Source organism: Bos mutus, chromosome 11, assembly GCF_027580195.1.
Source record: "Bos mutus isolate GX-2022 chromosome 11, NWIPB_WYAK_1.1, whole genome shotgun sequence".
NCBI lineage: Eukaryota > Metazoa > Chordata > Mammalia > Artiodactyla > Bovidae > Bos > Bos mutus.
This window is the reverse complement of record NC_091627.1, coordinates 99,569,460-99,588,281: the sequence shown is the minus strand read 5'-3', so window position 1 is coordinate 99,588,281 and position 18,822 is coordinate 99,569,460. Positions and strand designations below refer to the sequence as shown.

The 18,822-nt window shown below is 47.3% G+C and overlaps 1 protein-coding gene across 9 annotated transcripts in view; it reads left to right on the top strand.

Moving 5' to 3' along the window:
• IL1R1 (interleukin 1 receptor type 1) overlaps positions 1–18,822 on the top strand; it is an 87,758-nt gene that overhangs the window by 22,795 nt on the left and 46,141 nt on the right. For 3 of the 9 annotated variants that reach the window (XM_070379883.1, XM_070379879.1, XM_070379881.1), the window contains exons 1-2: positions 14,256–14,639; positions 15,231–15,358. The exons of 2 other annotated variants lie outside the window; for them this stretch is intronic. The gene's annotated coding sequence lies outside the window, so the exon portion shown is untranslated. 4 more of the 9 variants (XM_070379888.1, XM_070379885.1, XM_070379884.1 and 1 more) reach the window with 3 other exon arrangements.

Genomic DNA, 18,822 nt, shown 5'->3' with positions numbered 1-18,822 from the left:
AATATGAAGTGCTTCCAGCCCCACTCTGGTACTTATTGCTCAGCCAGGTCAGCCAGTGCCGCTGTGTCAAGCCCTTCTTGTGGTCTTGACTGTAAAATATCTAGGCAGAGTTCACATGCATAAAGACAAGTTCTAAAAAGAATGCTCACATTCTCTGTGCTTTTAAAGGAAAGCTGAGCAAAGCCGAGAGGATCTCCTGGGGGCCCGTCTGTGCAAAAAAAAGAAAACAAACCTGTGATGCTTGAGATGCTGCAAGACTTGGCATTTGAAGTAGTTCTCCTGGAAGATTTATTACTGGATAAGTCACAAATTTTGAATGAGAAATGGAATCAAGTCGAGGGTTGAGCAAGCAGACAACAAGCACAAACCAGAGAAAACAGTGCTTTCTTTTCCAACTCGTAGGTTTGTTCTAAGGGACGAGTTAAGAGGTTTATAACCATTTTTTAAGACTGAAGTATAGTTAATTTACCATGTGTGAGTTTCTGCTCTACAGCACAGTGATTCATTTGTACATGTTGTTGTTCAGTCACTAAGTCCTGTCTGACTCTTTGCAACCCCATGGACTGCAGCACACCAGGCTTCCCTGGCCCTCACCATCTCCAGGTGTCTGCCCAAGTTCATGTCCACTGAATAGGTGATGCCACATTAGAAGAAAAAAGAAAAAGATCCTGCAGGATGCAATGAAGTTCCACTGTGCTGCAACTAAGACCCAACACAGCCACATAAACAACAACAAAAACAAACCCCCAAAAAGCCCTTATAAAAAAACATCCAGATTCGCAGGCACTCCCTGTAGAGTCTGCTCAGGAGACAGGACTATAGAAGGTCCAGGAGACTCTGGCGCACAGCCAGGCACGGGGCCCTCTGGGTCTACCCTGGGTTTGAAGGCACTGTGCTTCAGTAAATAGCGACAACAGTGTTAGTCCTCTTCTCAGCCCACTTGTGAGCCCAGGAGGCAAAGCCAGGGTTGGGAGAGCTGGTCTGAGCTCCTGCACACATCCTTCCTCTGGGCCTTTGCCTGCAGCAGCCCTGGAAATGGCTGACTGCTGATTCAAACATCAGGTTTCTCTCCTCTTCTCACTTCCCCATGGGGTCAAGGTTGAGAAACACTGTGCTCCATCCTGTGAGTCCCATTGGCTGAGTCAGGTCTCCATCTTCCTTCAGAAGGATCCAGTATAGGACAGTGTTAGTAGCTCAGTCATGTCTGACTCTTTGCAACCCCAAGAACTCTAGTATCCATGGAATTCTCCAGGCAAGAATACTGAAGTGGGTTGCCATTTCCTTCTCTAGGGGATCTTCCCAAGCCAGGGATTGAACCCAGTTCTCCCACATTGCAGGCAGATTCTTTACCATCTGAGACACCAGAGAAGCCCTCCCAGTATAGGAAAGTTGTTCTCAAACTCAAGGCCTGCATGTTCATGAACAGTGCATGGTGAGATGTAACAAAGACAGCTGAAGATTCCTCTCAAGGGCTGTGACAAAGAGTTGGGTAAGAAGAAGAAGTATTATTCAACAAGGACCTACTGTACAGCACAGGAAACTGCTCAGTGTTATGTGGCAGCCTTGCTGGGAGGGGAGTTTGGGGGAGAATGGATACATGTGTATGTATGGCTGAGTCCCTTTGCTGCTGTCCACCTGAAACCATCACAATATTGTTAATCGGCTATACTCCAATACGAAATAAAAAGTTAGATGAAAAGATGCTAGTTGCTCAGTCATGTCCGACTCTTCACGACTCCATGGACTGTAGCCAGCCAGGTTCCTCTGTCCATGGGGTTCTTCAGGCAAGAGTACTGGAATGGGCTGCCATTCCCGTCTCCAGGGGATCTTCCCGACCCCAGCATCAAACCCGAATCGCCTGCATTTGCAGGCATATTCTTTGACATCTGAGCTACCAGGAAAGCCCCTGAAAGAAGATAAAGTATTATTAAATGGAAGGGACAAAAAAAAAAAAAAACAACCCTGAAATCAAGTAAAAGAGCTTTCAATGTACAGAGTTCAATGATATTCATTTTCCATGATGTGCATCTACCACATGTCAGGCTTTCTTCCAGATAATGATAATGCGATGGTGAATAAAACAAACCAAATTCCCATCCTCCTGGGGGCACACATGCTAGTAGAAACAGACCGTGAGTAGACAAGATCATGAAGGACCGTGTGCAGTAAGTGAGATGCAGACACGTGCTCTGACGCGCCAGGCGAGGCTTCAGCAGAGCAGGAACGTGTGTGCGCATGCGCGTGCTCGGGGGCCATCTCACAATTTGAGATGCTTACTTGGCAACGAGGAGGGAATTTCTCTGGCAGAGGCGATAGGGAGTTTAATTGTGTAGGAAGGACAGGAAAGAGAGATTGCAATTGTTCAGACAGGAAATGATTCAAATTTGGGCAAAGCTTTTTAACAATAAAAAATGTAGAGAAACAGAACCACTTCAGCGCGGCAACACTTAACGTTTCAGAGTTTGCGTGAGGAAGGTTGAGAAACTTCTGGTTGCCAACCACCGTTTTGTTTCCTTGAAGCCCTTCGCGGTCTTTGAGTACTGTTTAGATTTCGGCTCCTGAGAGTCCTTTGTGATGTTGACTGTATTTAGTGTCCTATCACCTGAGACCAAGCTATTTGTACCTTTCATCCCTGATTACTTTAGACTGGAGTATTTGTGCAGATAATCCCCGCTTTTTAGCTGTGGCTTTGGTTAGTGTTTTGGAATGAGAAACTTATTGGCTGGTGTATATACTAGTGTATCTACCCTTTTAGTCAGAAATATGGACCCACTCATTGCCAGAAATATCCCTATTTCAAAATGGGATCACATTAGGAGTTTATGGCTCATAAAGCTTCAGTAATATTTGCTTCTTTGTATAGTATTATTCGGAGAAGGCAATGACAACCCACTCCAGTACTATTCAGTTAAAAATATTCTCAGGTACATTCATTATCTGTAAGCTTCTCAGTTACCCTGTGAAGTTTCTCTGTTAACAGGGCAGGAATGTTATACCCTTCCATAGATTCACAGAGCCTGAGTGGATTGTTGTTTTGTCACTAAGTCATGTCTGACTCTTTCTGACCCCATGGACTGTAGTCTGCCAGGCTCCTCTGTCCAAGGGATTCTCAGGCAAGAATACTGGAGTAGGTAGCCATTCCCTTCCCAGGGGATCTTCCCAAAACAGGGATTGAATCTGGGTCTCTGGCATTGCAGGAATGAGCCACCTGCAATGGCTTTACCAGCTGAGCCACCAGGGAAGCATCTTTATTCCTGCCCTGCAAATAGGTTCATCTGTACCATTTTTCTAGATTCTCCATACATGTGTTAATATGTGATATTTGTTTTTCTTTTTCTGACTTCCTTCCTTCCCTCTGTATGACAGACTCTGAATGGATGTTCTACGAAAGCATCTAACTCATTGTCAGATATGTGTATGTCCTGATGTTTGTGTGTCCTTCCTGTATAATCAGTTACTAAGTTTGGGTCAGATCCTCATGTGAAGAGTTGACTCATTGGAAAAGACTCTGATGCTGGGAGGGATTGGGGGCAGGAGGAAAAGGGGACAACAGAGGATGAGATGGCTGGATGGCATCACGGGCTCGATGGACGTGAGTATGAGTGAACTCCGGGAGTTGGTGATGGACAGGGAGGCCTGGAGTGCTGGAATTCATGGGGTTGCAAAGAGTCGGACATGACTGAGCGACGTGAACTGAACTGAGATTTGGGTCAAATGAACAGTTAGGGACCCAGTGGTGAGGTAAGCTATAAATGCCACTGACTGTCTTGCACACCCTTTGAGAAACTCAGGCTGGGATTTGTGTAACCCAAGAGAGCAGTTCAGATCACACTGGTGAATGAGGGCACGGTTTCTTAGGGAGGCTCAGAGGGGCTGCTGTTTAGTTCCATTTCAAAGTCTGGGTAACAGGTGAAGCAGCCATTGTTGGGGTGGTTCTCCCTTCTCACCCCTTGATCTTCCCTTGATCCTTGCTTCTGGGAAGATGCTTCCTTGAACTTCATGGTAGTCTCCATAGAGCCACCCAAGCTTTTTTAAAATGAATTTTTGGCTGTGTTGGGTCTTCATTGCTATACAGGCTTTTCTGTAATTGTGCTGTGCAGGCTTCTCGTGGTGGTGGCTTCTCTGGTTGAGGCTCCTGGGTTCTAGAACACAAGCTTAGCAGTTGTGGCACACAGGCTTAGTTGCTGCACAGTATGTGGGATCTTCCTGGACTAGTGATTGAACCCATGTCTCCTGCACTGGTGGGTGGATTCTTTACCACTGAGCCTTCAGAGAAGCCCTCCCCAAGCTTTTTGCAGAACAGAAGTTCTCAAACTTGTGATTTAAAGACCTCCTTTCACTTTTAAAAATTATTGCAAACTTTAAACTTAAAAAGATCTGTTTATATGGATTCACTATTGATATTGATCTAGAAATGAAACTAAATATTCAAATGAATTTTTATTAATCATTGAAAATAGTAACTTCATTACCTGTTACCATAAGTCACATCTCCTTTATAAAAATTATTAGATTTTTAAAACAAAGTTTAAAAATAGAATTTTTTTCTGGCATTGTTTTATACTGTTTCCATTGTTGTGGAAATCTCACTAATATTTGGCTCAGCAGAAGACAAATTCTTGTATCTGCACCTAGTCTGTGAGATATTATAGGTCATGTGGTTTCTTGTGATATTCAACCCTGAGTATTCATTGGAAGGACTGTTCTGAAGCTGAAGCTCTGAAACTTTGGCCATTGGATGTGAAGAGCTAACTCACTGGGAATAAACCCTGATGCTGGGAAAGACTGAGGGCAGGAAGAGAAGGGGAGGGGGCGCGGCAGAGGATGAGATGGTTAGATAGCATCCCCGACTCAATGGACATGAATTTGAGCAAACTCCAGGAGATAGTGAAGGACAGGGAAGCCTATAGTGCTGCAGTCCATGTGGTCCCAAAGAGTCGGACATGACTGGGTGACTGAACAACAATAACAAAAGCTTCTTGTGAGAAGACATGTGCAGAAAAAGAACAGGCTATCTTTGAATTAGTATCATAGTAGCTTTGACTTTGTAGACCTCCTGGGTGGGTCTCAGGGACCTTTGAGAACCACTGTGTGCTTCACTGTAGCCCACCAGGCTCATCTGTCCATGGGGATTCTGCAGGCAAAAATACTGGAGTAGGTGAGGGTTCCCATTTCCTCCTGCAGGGGATCTTCTCAACCCAGGGATCGAACCCTGGTCTCTTGCATTGCAGGTGGATTCTTTACCATCTGAGCCACCAGGGAAGCCCCTTGAAAACTACTAATGTAGAATATCTTTTACTCTTTAACAATCTTTTATCAACATTCATACAATTTCCTCTAAACATCTTCCTCCTGATGCTTGTGTTCAAATGACCGGGATGGCTAATAAGTCTTTCTTCAGTATTCTTGGGCTCAGCAAGACTGGAGACAGTGGATTCATAGGCCGCCCCTTCTCTCTCCCCCTTCACTTTCCTTCCTACCTTCACAACCTGGGGAGCTTTTCTTGTTAGAACCTGGCAATCACCAGGCTGTTTTTCACTTGAGATCATTCACAATCTACTTGTTTCCCCAAAAGTCTTGATCCTGGCTAATATTCATTATTTCTGGTCTATGTTTATATAAATATTCTCAAAGCATTTCCAACCAAAATTGAGAGAACATTTTTTGAGATGTTTAAGGAATTTGAGGCATGCTCATGGCTGACTGTCATATCTGTGAACTTGCAGAAACTGTAGCAGAATTCTGCTGCCAGCCAAGAACGAGTCAATGGGCCTGGATTGTAGGCAGATTCTTTACCATCTAAGCCACCAGGGTAGACTTTCCTTAGCCTACACGTTGACTAATTCTGACATCCAGGGTAGTGATATGGTTGATATGAGTGTTTTGGGACAGAGAGCAGAGAGATTCCCCATCCTCCCTCCAAAATACATGGTTCTAATCCCTGAAGATATTATATTTACCAGAGAAACGAAAAATATAGATATGAAATAGTTATGGACAAAGCATTATATTTATGAATGTAAAGTAATTATGTTGTTGTTCAGTTATTCAGTCATGTCCTACTCTTTGTGACCCCATGGGCTGCAGCATGCCAGGCTGCTGCTGGAGTTTGCTCAAACTCATGTCAGTTACTAATGTTTAAAATAGCTTCATGCTTCTAGAGGCTACATGTATTGGGTAGCACAGATCTAGAGGAATACAAGAAGGCATCTTTGGTGCCCATACAGAAGTCACACTCAGGGAATCTTCTGTGTCTCCTGCCCAAAACTGGTCCCAAGTCTGAATATTTTATGCAGTTATTGAGGAATTAAGATCATAAGCTTCTACTATGGTCACTCTTGGGATGACTCAGGGCCCCGTGGCATTGGCTTTCTCCGAGGTCAGTACCAGCTGTATTCTTGACCACAGGCTGAGCCCATCAGTAGGTCTAGCCATCCCAGAGTTGGGATGGCTCAGCATCGTCCATCAAAGCTCTTAAGTTAGAGACTTACTAATAAGAATGCAAGAGGCAAAGAAGGCCTCTGTGGTCCTATGGCCTCATCTCCCAACACTTGGACCCAGCTCCATTCTCCCTGGGGGCAAAGTGAACAGGGGTGACTGTTGGACAGCAGTTCACCAGCTGCCAAGTTTTTGCCACATTGTTTTGAGAAAAGACAAGAGAAAGGAATAGGTGAGTGTTAGTATAACCTTTCGGAGAAGGCAATGGCACCCCACTCCAGTACTCTTGCCTGAAAAATCCCATGGACGGAGGAGCCTGGTAGGCTGCAGTCCATGCCTTTGGAAATTAGGGAAACGATTAAACAACTAGGCATTCTTGAGTCTGCCCAGATTTTCTTCTGCTTCTGATGTCAGAAGTCATGGCCTCGCATTACTCTTCTAAGTATCTTCGCTGACAGAGGCTTACTTCTCACGGGTTGTACTATTTCTTGGAAAATCACGGAATAACAACACTAGAAACTAAATCATTCTCGCAGTTAGCGTTTGCTGAAAAGTACAAGATTATAAGCCACTTCTCTTACTCTGAATAGTGTATTTAAAGCTAAACCTATTTGACCATCTCATACCTCTCATTTTTCCTTTATTTGCTGGTGAGATAGATATTGAGGAACTCTGTGACTAGGCAGTGTTCAGAGGTGACGATGGAGAAAAGAGATCAGTGTCGTTTTAATCCTGGGAGATGTCGCAGGCTGGGCTGACTTGCCATGGTTCAGGACGGGCCACGGAGAATCGTGGCACATTCCTGAGTGTGGCCATTGCTTCTGGTCTGTTATTGTGCTACAAACTCAGTGACTTAAAAAAACAGTGTATTATTATCACTCATGCTTCTGTGGGTTGAGGGGACTCAGCTGGGAGGTTTTCCTTTGGTGCCCCTCCTGGGTATGTAGTCAGATAGTAGCTGACTAGAGTTGACTGGCTTAACATCTAAGATGGCTCTCCCATGGCTGGGGTAGGTCCTGGCTGTCAGCTGGGGCTGTGGACTGGGTATATCTATGTGGTCTTTATGGAATTTAAGGTTTCCAATAGTGCGGCAGTCTCTGGAGAGTAATACTTCTTACTAGGTAGCTTTGGGCACCAACAGAGTCCTAAGAGACTCAGGAAGAAGCTGAAAGGTTTCTGATGATCTTGTCTCAGAAGTTCCAGAAATTCTATTCTACCTCATTTTATTGGTTAGAATTGGTTGGGTAAGTCACTGATTTAAGGGGATGCCAGATTCAAGGGAAGGGAAATCTGACTTTGCCTCTAAGTTAAAGGAGGAGTAGAGAATTTTCATCCACCTTTAATATATTTGTTTAGTCACTCAGTCATGTCCGACTCTTTGGGACCCCATGGACTGTAGCCTGCCAGGCTCCTCTGTCCATGGGATTCTCCAGGCAAGAATACTGGAGTAGGTTGCCATGCCCTCCTTCAGGGGCTCTTCCCAAGCCAAGGATTGAATTTGCATCTCCTGTGTTGATAGGTGGATTCTTTACCACTGAGCCCCTGGAAAATCCCTTTAATGTATTACAGTGATCATGTTGAAGGAAACCACTTAAAGAAATTAATTTGGCAGTTATATTCCAAAAGGATCAAAGGGTTGAGAGATTGCAACATCTGGATTTTGGAAGGTGCTTGGGTGCTCGGGGAAAAAAGGGAAGGTGACCAGTTCCAGAATCTTGTAGAAAACCAGTGATGCCGGGACCGTGTAGGGTTACAAGGAAAGAACATTAGACTGAGAACTGTGTTTAAGGAAAGCGGTACTCTTGTTACGTGTTTTGTGTATGACTAAGCACAAAAGGTTCGCTCAGCCCTTTTCTTTTTGATGACGCAGGGAAGTTGGTAACGGCTGCCTTTTGGATGGTGATAGATGACGTGGTCATACGTGGTTTTGTGTTATGTGTTGAAGCAGTCACCAAGTCAAAGACAGCCTGGTATAAAAGAGAAGGCCCGCCAGTCCAGTTCTGCTAGGTTGCTAACAATTCTTGGAAGTTACTAAGGCAGTCGGCCATTGGAACTTGCTGTGTTCTTTCTGCGCTAACGTGGCAAAAACCAGACACTAGAAGTCTCCGTGGCCATTTACCTTCATTGAACAAGATGAAAGCTGCAATTAGAACCAAGAGTTGGCAGCGCTGCCTGCCGTGTGTGTCTTTTCTTCTTCATAAAGGAGGTTATGTGCATGTGTGTGCGTGCTGTCGTGTCTGACTCTTTGCAACCCCGTGGACTAAAGCCCAGCAGGCTCCTCTATCCATGGGATTTTCCAGGCAAGAATACTGGAGCGCATGTCCATTTCCTCCTGCAGGGGATCTTCCCAGCCCAGGGATTGAACCTGTGTCTCTTGCATCTCCTGTATTGGCAGTCGATTCTTTTACCACTGTGCCACCTGGGAAGCACACAAAGGAGGTTAAGAAGTAGTTTATTTTCCATGGAAGTTTTCTGATATTTTATACTTTCTCCCCGGCTCTCCTCTTCTAGTTCACGTGTAGCTGTCTGATTGGTAAAATTCTTAACAATCAGAGGAACTTGAGTAGAAAGATGATCACAGAAATTTCCATGTCAGGAGGAAGTTTTTCATGCTAACAATTTTTAAGTTAAAAAAGTAAAGGAAAAATTGACCTAAAGAAATGAATACACGTTCATTCCTTGGGCACTTAACAGTGAGTCCAACATGATGAAGGTCCATATGCTGGCTGTTTGACCTGTGCTCGTGATTGACATCAGAGCCATTGGTCTCCACTGGCTTCTTGTCCAGTTTCACGAGGGCGCTGAGATGTCCATTGTCCACCTGAACTTGTGGAATTTGCGCTCATTGTGGAGTGATGGTGCTGAGATACATCATTGATACGCAGCTTTTCCCTGAAGAGTCAGAACTGGAGGAGATGCCAGCACTGCTCAGGCCCACAGGACTCCTCAGAACAGTGGGTGGCAGCTCATCGGTGCTGTGCTTACTGACACCACGGCTGCTGCCGCTATGTGAGTGGGAATGCCTGTCCCTGCTGGGGTGGTAGCAGTTGGAAGGAAGTTCCTTGTGCTTCTCCTTAGGGTCCTTGCTAGTATTGTGGGCCCGAATGCTTGCCCGTCCCACGGCCTTCATCAGAAGAGCTGTGTCCTTCTGAAGAAGAAACTTTTACACTTACGTGTAAACTTTACGCGTAAACTACTTATGTGGAGAAAGGAAGCCTCCAGCTCGTTAAAGCTACGAAGCTGCGGTGACAGGACGTAGAAAGAGACATAGATTTAAAAAGTCATTATTTGGAGGCCAGTGGATGGAAAATGTGTGAACGGAGCAGAAAAACTAGACCGTAGAAGGAAGTCCATCTAGGACAGTGGTTTTTAAACCCTTCTCAGGGAACACTGTGGTTCTGTGAACACTTACCGGCAGTTCCATAAATAACAACAACAAAAAGAACCAGGCGTAGCCAGTCACAGAGGCCCCTTGTGTGAACATGTAATTTTTGAAAAACTTTTCCACGACTGAAGTCAGCTTAGCGTGTGAAGCCTCATTTCCATCTGATGCCAGCAAAAAAAAAAAAAACATCTTGGCAATACAGAGTTGTTTAGTCTGCACTGGGTTACGGCTCAGTCTCTTTGCATAACCTAAGAGAATCTGTTCAGAACTCTTCCCTCTTCAAGCAGCTTGTTTTCCTCTGGACGGTAACTGGGATTCTTCGGACGTGATGGAGGTGGAGGTAGGGAAAGCTTTCGGCTTGTCCTGGGGTCCGGATAAGGGTTCTGCCTGAAGGTCATTCTCTGGACTTACATCCCCCAGTGGAGATTGAGCTTGCCCTGCTGGTCCCAACCTGTGCCAGCTCATCTCAGCCCCGCTGATGTCCCCTTGGAGGGTCTGGGACTCTGAACACTGGACCTAGCGAGGCAGCCTGGCCCAGGCCCAGCATTTCTGTTGTCCAGCTGCCCCTTGGCCTGGGCCATGCTGGACCCAAGTCTTTGCTACGACATGGGTGGTGTCCAGGGCTACACCTTGGGGAGCCCAGGGATTCTGGTCTCTTCCAGAGTCCCCTCAAGCCTCCTCTCTCGGGAGGAGGCCAGGGTCTCTCTTTTGTTTGGTGGCAGGGGAGAATGGGGTGCTGAGTCTCCTCTCAGTGACTGTCCAGGGTCAGCAAACACCAGGCATCTCTTCTCTGCTTTTCTTCTTGCCTCCTGCTGAACGCTGCTCCTCTGGGTGGGAAAAATACCTTGTGCTCTTTACATGAATGTACATCCTTCTGAACTCGATGGTTTATGATATAAATGAGAGGCTCAGAGTTCACCAGCATTTTAGCTTTGGGGAGTCAAGGAAACAAGCACATAAACGCTCCCTCTTTAGAGCTGTCATGTCTGGCCTGAATGTTCACAATGGGCAATCTTCAAAGTGTCATGCCTCATTGGTCATGGGCAGCGTCTTGTGTTTCAGACCATGAGAGCATGCTGTACCAGTCAACCAGGTGCTGTTTCTTTCATGCATTGTAAGATGGTCCTCCTGAAGAGGGTCACATGATCTGAGGAGCTTGCCAGGTAGGAGAGAGACTGAAAATTCTCAGGGAATACAGTCTTTCTTAGACTTCCCTGTAGCTCAAATGGTAAAGAATCTGCCTGCGATGCAGGAGACTAGGGTTCGATCCCTGGGTTAGAAAGTACCTCTGGAGAAGGGAATGGCAATCCATTCCAGTATTCTTGCCTGGAGAATTCCATGGACAGAGAAGCCTGCCAGGCTATAGTCCATGGGGTCGCAAAGAGTCGGACATGACTGAGTGACTAACACACACAGTCTCTCTTAAGGAAGGTGGTCTGGGGGGTAGCAGGCAGTCGAGTCTCCCAAGTGAGAGTCTCAGAGATGGGAGGGGAGTGAGGGACACACACTCCAGAAGTATTCTGTTGTTTCTGTTGCTCACACACTTTTGTCAAGCTACATGTGTCGTCATTTTCATGAAAGGTCTCTGACTTAAAGTATACCCTGCATCTACAGTATCTGTGTGATGCTGAGACCAGAGCGGACAGTGACTTATGTGACAGCCTCCACCTTCTGAAGCCTCCAACCCAGGGTGGACCAGGGCAGGTGGATACACCTGTTACCTAGGAAACAGAGGGAGGATGAGCCAGGGAAGGCATTCAGCACAGCTGAGTGAGGGAGATGATGATTTCAGGATCCCAGCAGAACAGTGGTCACAGGTGAGAAGGGCAGGCCTTCAGGTCTCATCCCCACAATGGGGGGCTGTTTGAGGGTCCTCCTTGGGTCTAGGGGCCCAGGCATCTAGCAGAACAGCTGGGGTATGGGTTTGTCCGAGGCATCAGAACATAAAGAAAAATGAAAATGTAATTATTATTTCTACATGATCGCACAAATCAATTTTACTTTCTACTTGTAAATGACTTTAAAAACTTCCATTGCATAAACAGTAAGACAGTTGTATCACTTCTGGGCTAGTTCTTCAGTGTTGAGCTGGTCCCCCCATGTCAGTTTCATTAACTGCCACTTGGACACATGCGATGAAGCAGTTTCAAGTGGAAGATGCAGAGAATCGGCAGCACTGTAGGTCTGGACACACACTTGTTTGCAATGCTGCACACGTGTTGCAATCACCTGGGTCTACAGTGACACGTGTTGTTCAGTCTCTAAGTAGTTCTGACTCTTTGCAACCCCATGGACTGCAGCACCCCAGGCTTTGAGTTTGCTCAAACTCATGTCCATTGAGTTGGTGATGCCATCCAACCATCTCACCCTCTGTCGTCCCCATCTCTTCCTGCCTTCAATCTTTCCCAGCATTAGGGTCTTTTCCACTGAGTCAGCTCTTTACATCATGTGGCCAAATTGTTGGGAGCTTCAGCATCAGTCCTTCCAGTGAATATTCAGGGTTGATTTCCTTTAGGATTGACTGGTTGGATCTCCTTGCAGTCCAAGGGACTGCAGTGGCACTACTGGTAAAGAAATTGCCAGCCAGTGCAGGAGACCTAAGAGACAAGGGTTTGATCCCTGGGTCAGGAAGATCCCTTGGAGGAGGACATGGCAACCCACTCCAGTATTATTGCCTGGAAAATTCCATGGACAGAGGAGCCTGGTGGGCTACAGTCCATGGGGTTGCAAAGGGTTGGACATGACTGAAGCAATTTAGCGCACATGCACGGGAGCTTTCAAAATTCTGATATTTGGGTGTCAGCTGCAGAGATTCTGATGACGCTTATCTGAGCATCAGCAGTCCAGATCCTCTCGGTGATTCTAACATGCAAGTTGGGTTTTGAGAACCATCACCTAAATAGAAATTCACTACGAGATGGGACATGTGACGAGTTCTCATAATGCTTTATCACCAGCCCCAAATTGAAGCCTGTTCCTCCGAGAAAGAGGATCCATATGAACTCTCAGTTCAGTTCAGTTCAGTCACTCAGTCATGTCCGACTCTTTGCGACCCCATGAATCGCAGCACGCCAGCCCTCCCTGTCCATCACCAACTCCCAGAGTTCACTCAGACTCACGTCCATCGAGTCAGTGATGCCATCCAGCCATCTCATCCTCTGTCGTCCCCTTCTCCTCCTGCCCCCAGTCCCTCCCAGCATCAGAGTCTTTTCCAATGAGTCAACTCTTCACATGAGGTGGCCAAAGTACTGGAGTTTCAGCTTTAGCATCATTCCTTCCAAAGAAATCCCAGGGCTGATCTCCTTCAGAATGGACTGGTTGGATCTCCTTGCAGTCCAAGGGACTCTCAAGAGTCTTCTCCAACACCACAGTTCAAAAGCATCAATTCATCGGTGCTGAGCCTTCTTCACAGTCCAACTCTCACATCCATACATGACCACAGGAAAAACCATAGCCTTGACTAGATGGACCTTTGTTGGCAAAGTAATGTCCCTGCTTTTTAATATGCTATCTAGGTTGGTCATAACTTTCCTTCCAAGGAGTAAGCATCTTTTAATTTCATGGCTGCAATCACCATCTGCAGTGATTTTGGAGCCCCCGAAAATAAAGTCTGACACTGTTTCCACTGTTTCCCCATTTATTTCCCATATGAACTCTGGAACCAGATAAAAGAAAAAGAAAAAAAAAAGAAAAATATCATCATTTGTGGTCTCAAGACAGGCATTAGAGCAGAAGAGCTGTGGCTGCTGGACGATTTATGCTTTCTTCCATCTCAGAATTATCTGGGGCAGCTGAAGTTGTCTCAGTTCCTGAGTTTCTGATGTAGATATCAAGAGATGGGTGAGGGACACCAGCGTCTGCCCAGGCGGGAAGGGATACAGGAAGGGGTGGTGTTGTTCTGTTAGGAAGGAAACAATCATCGTTGACTCTGTGTCTCCTGGGAGGTTGGCCTATGAAGTCCTCAAAACAAGCTGGGGGCCAGTCACTCGCTGGAGGCACAGATTGGAAAGGGAAGGGTTCCTTGGAACCAAGGGGGTGCACTGGGACCTCAGCCTCCTCCCTCCGCCCACCCTCCCCAGGGAGGTGTAGGTGTGACCCATTCATTGCATTCCTCTGAGTTCAAAACGAACTTAAGTGAGTTTTAAGCTTAAAAGCCCACGAGGTCTGGCCAGGAAGTCTGATACCAAGATTGGACCACATGCACTGCTGTTCTCTTGTCCGGGCCCATAAGAGTAACAGTAAAAGCAGCAGGTGATTTGTGGAGCATCAACTCTGCGCCTGGCCCCAGGTTTACGGCATTAGCGCCTTGAAACCCCACAACTGCTCCACGAGGTCGGTGCTGTTAAGATCCCTTTTCGCAGAAGAGGAAACGGTGGTTCAGAGAAGATCAACAAAGCGCCTGAGGCTTGCTGAAGGTCCGGCTTGGGGACAGGAGTGTGAGCGTACCTGGGATCGAGAGCTCCACCGGAAATCGTGCCCAGGGGCCCCGCCGTGGGGGTGGGGGACATCCACGGGGCCTAGGTCACAGTGAGTCATCCCCTCTCTGTCCCGAGGGGCGCGCGGCCGCCGTCCAGGGTCCTGCGCGGGGATGCCAGGGGGAGAGTGGCGCCGGAAGGGGCCGGCGGTCTCCCAGTTCCGCGGTGGGGCGGAGTGGGAGCCGTCCCCGCCCCAGCGGAGCCGCGCCCGTACTTTCCCGGGCGCGAGGCGGAGCCGGCAGGGAGCGCGGGTCCGGGTCCCGACCGAGGGGATGTGATGTGCCGGCTCCCAGGGCGCCTCCGCCCGCCCGGCCTCCCCGCACGCGACCGCCGGGCGCCAGGTAGGAGGGCGGGGGCGAGGTCGGGGGCGGGGGCGGGGGCGGGGGGCGGGAGGGGGACGACTGTCTCTTTGGCACCTTCGCGCGGGGCGTCCCCTTTCCCTGCACAGCGCGCAGAAAGCGAGCGTCCTTTCCTCCTACTCTTGGTTGTCAGTTTGTCTTCTAAGAAGGTGATGGCGGTTTAATCTGTGTTTTGTTGTTGTTCTTTTTGCGGGGAGGGTGGTTGTTTTTATTCCTGTGTGAACCAGGAGTAAAAGCTGTTCAAATCTGTCTTTGGGGAACTTGGCAGTCTTTCTGGAGGTTTATTCTAGGGTGTGTCTGTAAGTTGCTTGCAGGCGTTTTAGTCCTGCCAAGTTGAACTGGTTTGGGAGCGGCCCTCCTAGGGCTTTGGGCTGGAAAGGGTTGTCTCCTGGAGGAGATAGTTATGAATGCCCTAACCACCGTGGGGAAGGGTAAGTTGTGGCTCCTCCAGATGAAGGTTGACGCTGAGTGGTGTAGCTACAGACACTAGGGTGACACTCATTCATAACAGGCATGCACCGCACTTTACAGTTTATAAGACTGTTTATACTTAATGCTCTTTTATCCTCCCAGCAGTCTCCCGAGAGACACGCGATTATCACCCTCCTGTTACAGCGGAGGAAACAGAAGCTTAGATGGGGTGATTACCTTGGTGGAGGGCTGGCACCCAGAAGGAGACAGAGACCTCTGGACTCCACATGGTATGTGCTAAGGCGCTCAGTCATGTCTGACTTTCTGCGACCCCATGGGCTGTAGCCGGCCGGGCTCCTCTGTCCATGGGATTCTCCAAGCAAGAATACTGGAGTGGGTTGTCATTCCCTTCCCGACCCAGGGATCAAACCCCCGTCTCTTGTGTCTCCTGCATTGGCAGGTGGGTTCTTTCTTACCTATTTTATATCCTATTCAGTACTCCATTTAGTATTTTGTAGTCATACCCCCTGGTGCTCAGATGGTACAGAATCTCCCCACGATGCAGGAGACCTGAATTCGATCTCTGGGTTGGGAAGATCCTCTGGAGAAGGGAATGGCAACCCACTCCAGTATTCTGCCTCGAGAGTTCCATGGACAGGGAGCCTGGCAGGCTACAGTCCACGGGTTCACAAAGAGTCAGACGTGACTGAACGACTAAACAACAGCTTACTTAACAAATGTTTATCGAGTGTCTACTGTGTGCTGGGTACTCTTCTATGCTAAGTACTGAGGATAGAGTAGTGAACAAGATGGGTGCTCATCGCTGTCCTTGATTGGACAGGAGTCTGCTTGGTGAAGCAGAGGACATTGGAGGTCTCTCTGCCTAATGGGATTCTTGGAGATTTGTCCCAGTGGACAAAGTGTGGTTGTCCTGGGCATCACTCGATACACTCTGGCTCAGCCGTGCTCCTGGACAGGGCCAGATGGAGGGCCTGTGACTGGGCTGCATCCGTGGCAGGTGTGTCCATCTGGAAGCAGGCAGAGAGGCCGTGGAGAGCGTCTCACTGATCCACGTGGCAAAGCTGGACAACCGCAGTGGAGCTCCCATAGCACGGGGTTAGGGAAGCACAGGGGGATTCGTATGCCATCAACATGGACAAACTCAATGTGAACACACCGCTGTGAAGGACAGGAGTCGTCAGGGACTCTGCCTCCTGTTGCTCCCCGTCTGCTGCTGTCGGCCGGCAGTTGCCTGTGTTTTCCTGTCTTCCAGGGTGTCGGGTGGGCTGACAGGATCTGCACTGTGAGCAGCTTTGCCCCCCCTTGAACCCCATTAGGTGCTGGGGCCCCAGGCAGTGCTGGTGCAGCCTCCTGGCTGTGGCACGCGGGAACTTGCAGAGTGATCTCACCGAGTGTGGGACGGGGCTGGCTTCCCCAGGGCTGTGGGTCACCAGCATACTTTGGAGTTCAGCACCATGAATTAAAAATAGGGAGAAAGCAAAACAACAGTGGAGACAAGGACGTCGCTGGTGGTCCCATGGTTAAGACGTCACCTTCCAAGGCAGGAGGTGTGGGTTCATTCCCTGGTCAGGTGAGCTAACATCCCACATGCCACAGGGCCAAAAAACCAAACATAAAACAGAAGCAATGTTGTAATAAATGTTGTAATAAAGATGATACACATCAAAAAAAAATTTTAAGTGGAGACAAAGTGAAATCTAGAAATGTATAAGGTAAAGCTTGATGAACTATGTACTTTTAAAAATTGAAGTATAGTTGATTCACAGTAATTCAGGTATACAGCAAAGTGATTCAGTTATTCAAAAATCTGCAAAATTCAGTTTGCAGATTCTTTCCCATTATTTTTTTTAATTTATTGGAGGATAATTGCTTTACAGTGTTGTGTTGTCTTCTGCGATACAAGTGTGAATCAGCCGTAAATATTTATATGTCCTGTCCCTCTTGAATCTTCCCCCCTGCCCTGCACCCATTATGGTTTATCGCAGGATATTGAGTAAAGTTTGCTGTGGTATACAGTAGGTCATTGTTGTTTGTTTTATAGGTACTAGTGTGTACCTTAGGGGCTTCCCTGGTAGCCCAGATGGTAAAGAATTGGCCTGCAATGCAGGAGATCTGGGTTCAGTCCCTGAGTTGGGAAGATCCCCTGGAGAAAGGAATGGGAACCCACTCCAGTATTCTCACCTGGGAAATCCCATGGACAGAGGAACATGGTGGCCTACAGTCCATGGGGTCGCAAAGAGTTGGGCATGACTGAGTGACTAACACTTTCACTCTCCTTCAGTGTGTACCTTATTCGGTGACCCCAGTGGGGCTGCAGGAACAAAAGAAAGCACAGTGCTCTGTCCTGCCGGCTTCTCAGGCCTGCCCAGGGCACTCTCAGCACTGCTGGATGGGACCTCAGTGCAAACTAACAAGCATCTCGGGGTGTGCCCGGGGCACTGGCATTCCTAGAGTCCCCAGGCTGGTTCTAACGAGTAGCTGAGGCCGACAACACCAACACGTTTTCCTGCAGGCACCTGGCATAGCACAGCCTCCCGTGTCTTCAAGATCAGAAAGAAGCACTCAGGAGATGCAAAAGCATTCCTGGTAGAGAGAAGCAGGCACTCGCTCCTGAGAGTCCCCATTTAAGAGGTACAGAGTACAAGTACCTGTACCTGATTCCTGATTTTGGGCCATCTCTCAAATGACCCCCACTAAAGTGCAGTTTGGTAGCTGGGTTTCAGGGGGACTCAGGGTGCTGTTGATGGAGGAGCAGCTTGGCATTCCAGGCTCTGCACAGCTGGCTTCCCAAACCAGAGAACTCAGGAAGTGGAAGTGTCAGTCAGTGATGTCTGGCTCTTTGAAACCCCATGGACTGTAGCCCACCAGGCTCTTCTGTCCATGGGATTCTCCAGGCGAGAATACTAGAATGCGTTGCCATGCCCTAGTCCAAGGGATCTTCCCAACCCAGGGATCAGACCCAGGTCTCCTGCATTGCAGGCACATTCTTTACCATCTGGGCCCCTAGGGAACTCATGGACCCCTGAAAATACAGCCAGTGGCTCCTGACCAAGAGTCAAATTGAGTCAGATGCTATCACTTTAGACCGGTGCTTCTCACCTCACTCAAAACCAAATATCCTCCCCCTTTTTATTTCTTTTTTTATTTTTTAAATTATGGAAGTATGATAACACAGTTACAGGACACTTGGAAAATATACAACAAAACTACATTTAGTTGCACTATAAATTACAATTATTTTTTAAGTAGATAAATTAATATTTTTAGTTGGAGTTTCAATATCAAATTCTCAAAAATTAATAGAATGAATAGAAAATTAGAAGGAAAAGTAGGCTTGCAAGGCACTATGAACCAATTCAACATAATTAAGATTTATACAGTTTTTGCACAACAGCAGCATACAAATTCTATTCAAGTTCCCATAGACTATAAATCAAGAGACACTGGAATATGTCCAGGGACATAAAACAAGGTGCAAAAATTTCATGGTCTAAATGAATACTCCCTTTTCATGAAAATATTTTAACCCCCCCTTTACAATTCTGAGTTGATAAAATAAAACTTAGCTACAACATAATTTCCAAATAATATAGTAGCCTGTGTAAGGAATAAGTAAAGTAATTTGGGTTAAAATGATGTATTTTGGTGTGTAGATGCTTGGGTAGGGGCCGACTGGTCTGAGGAAGTCAGTGGTGTTTTATGCAGACTGAGTGCAGGGATACAGGATGCCTGC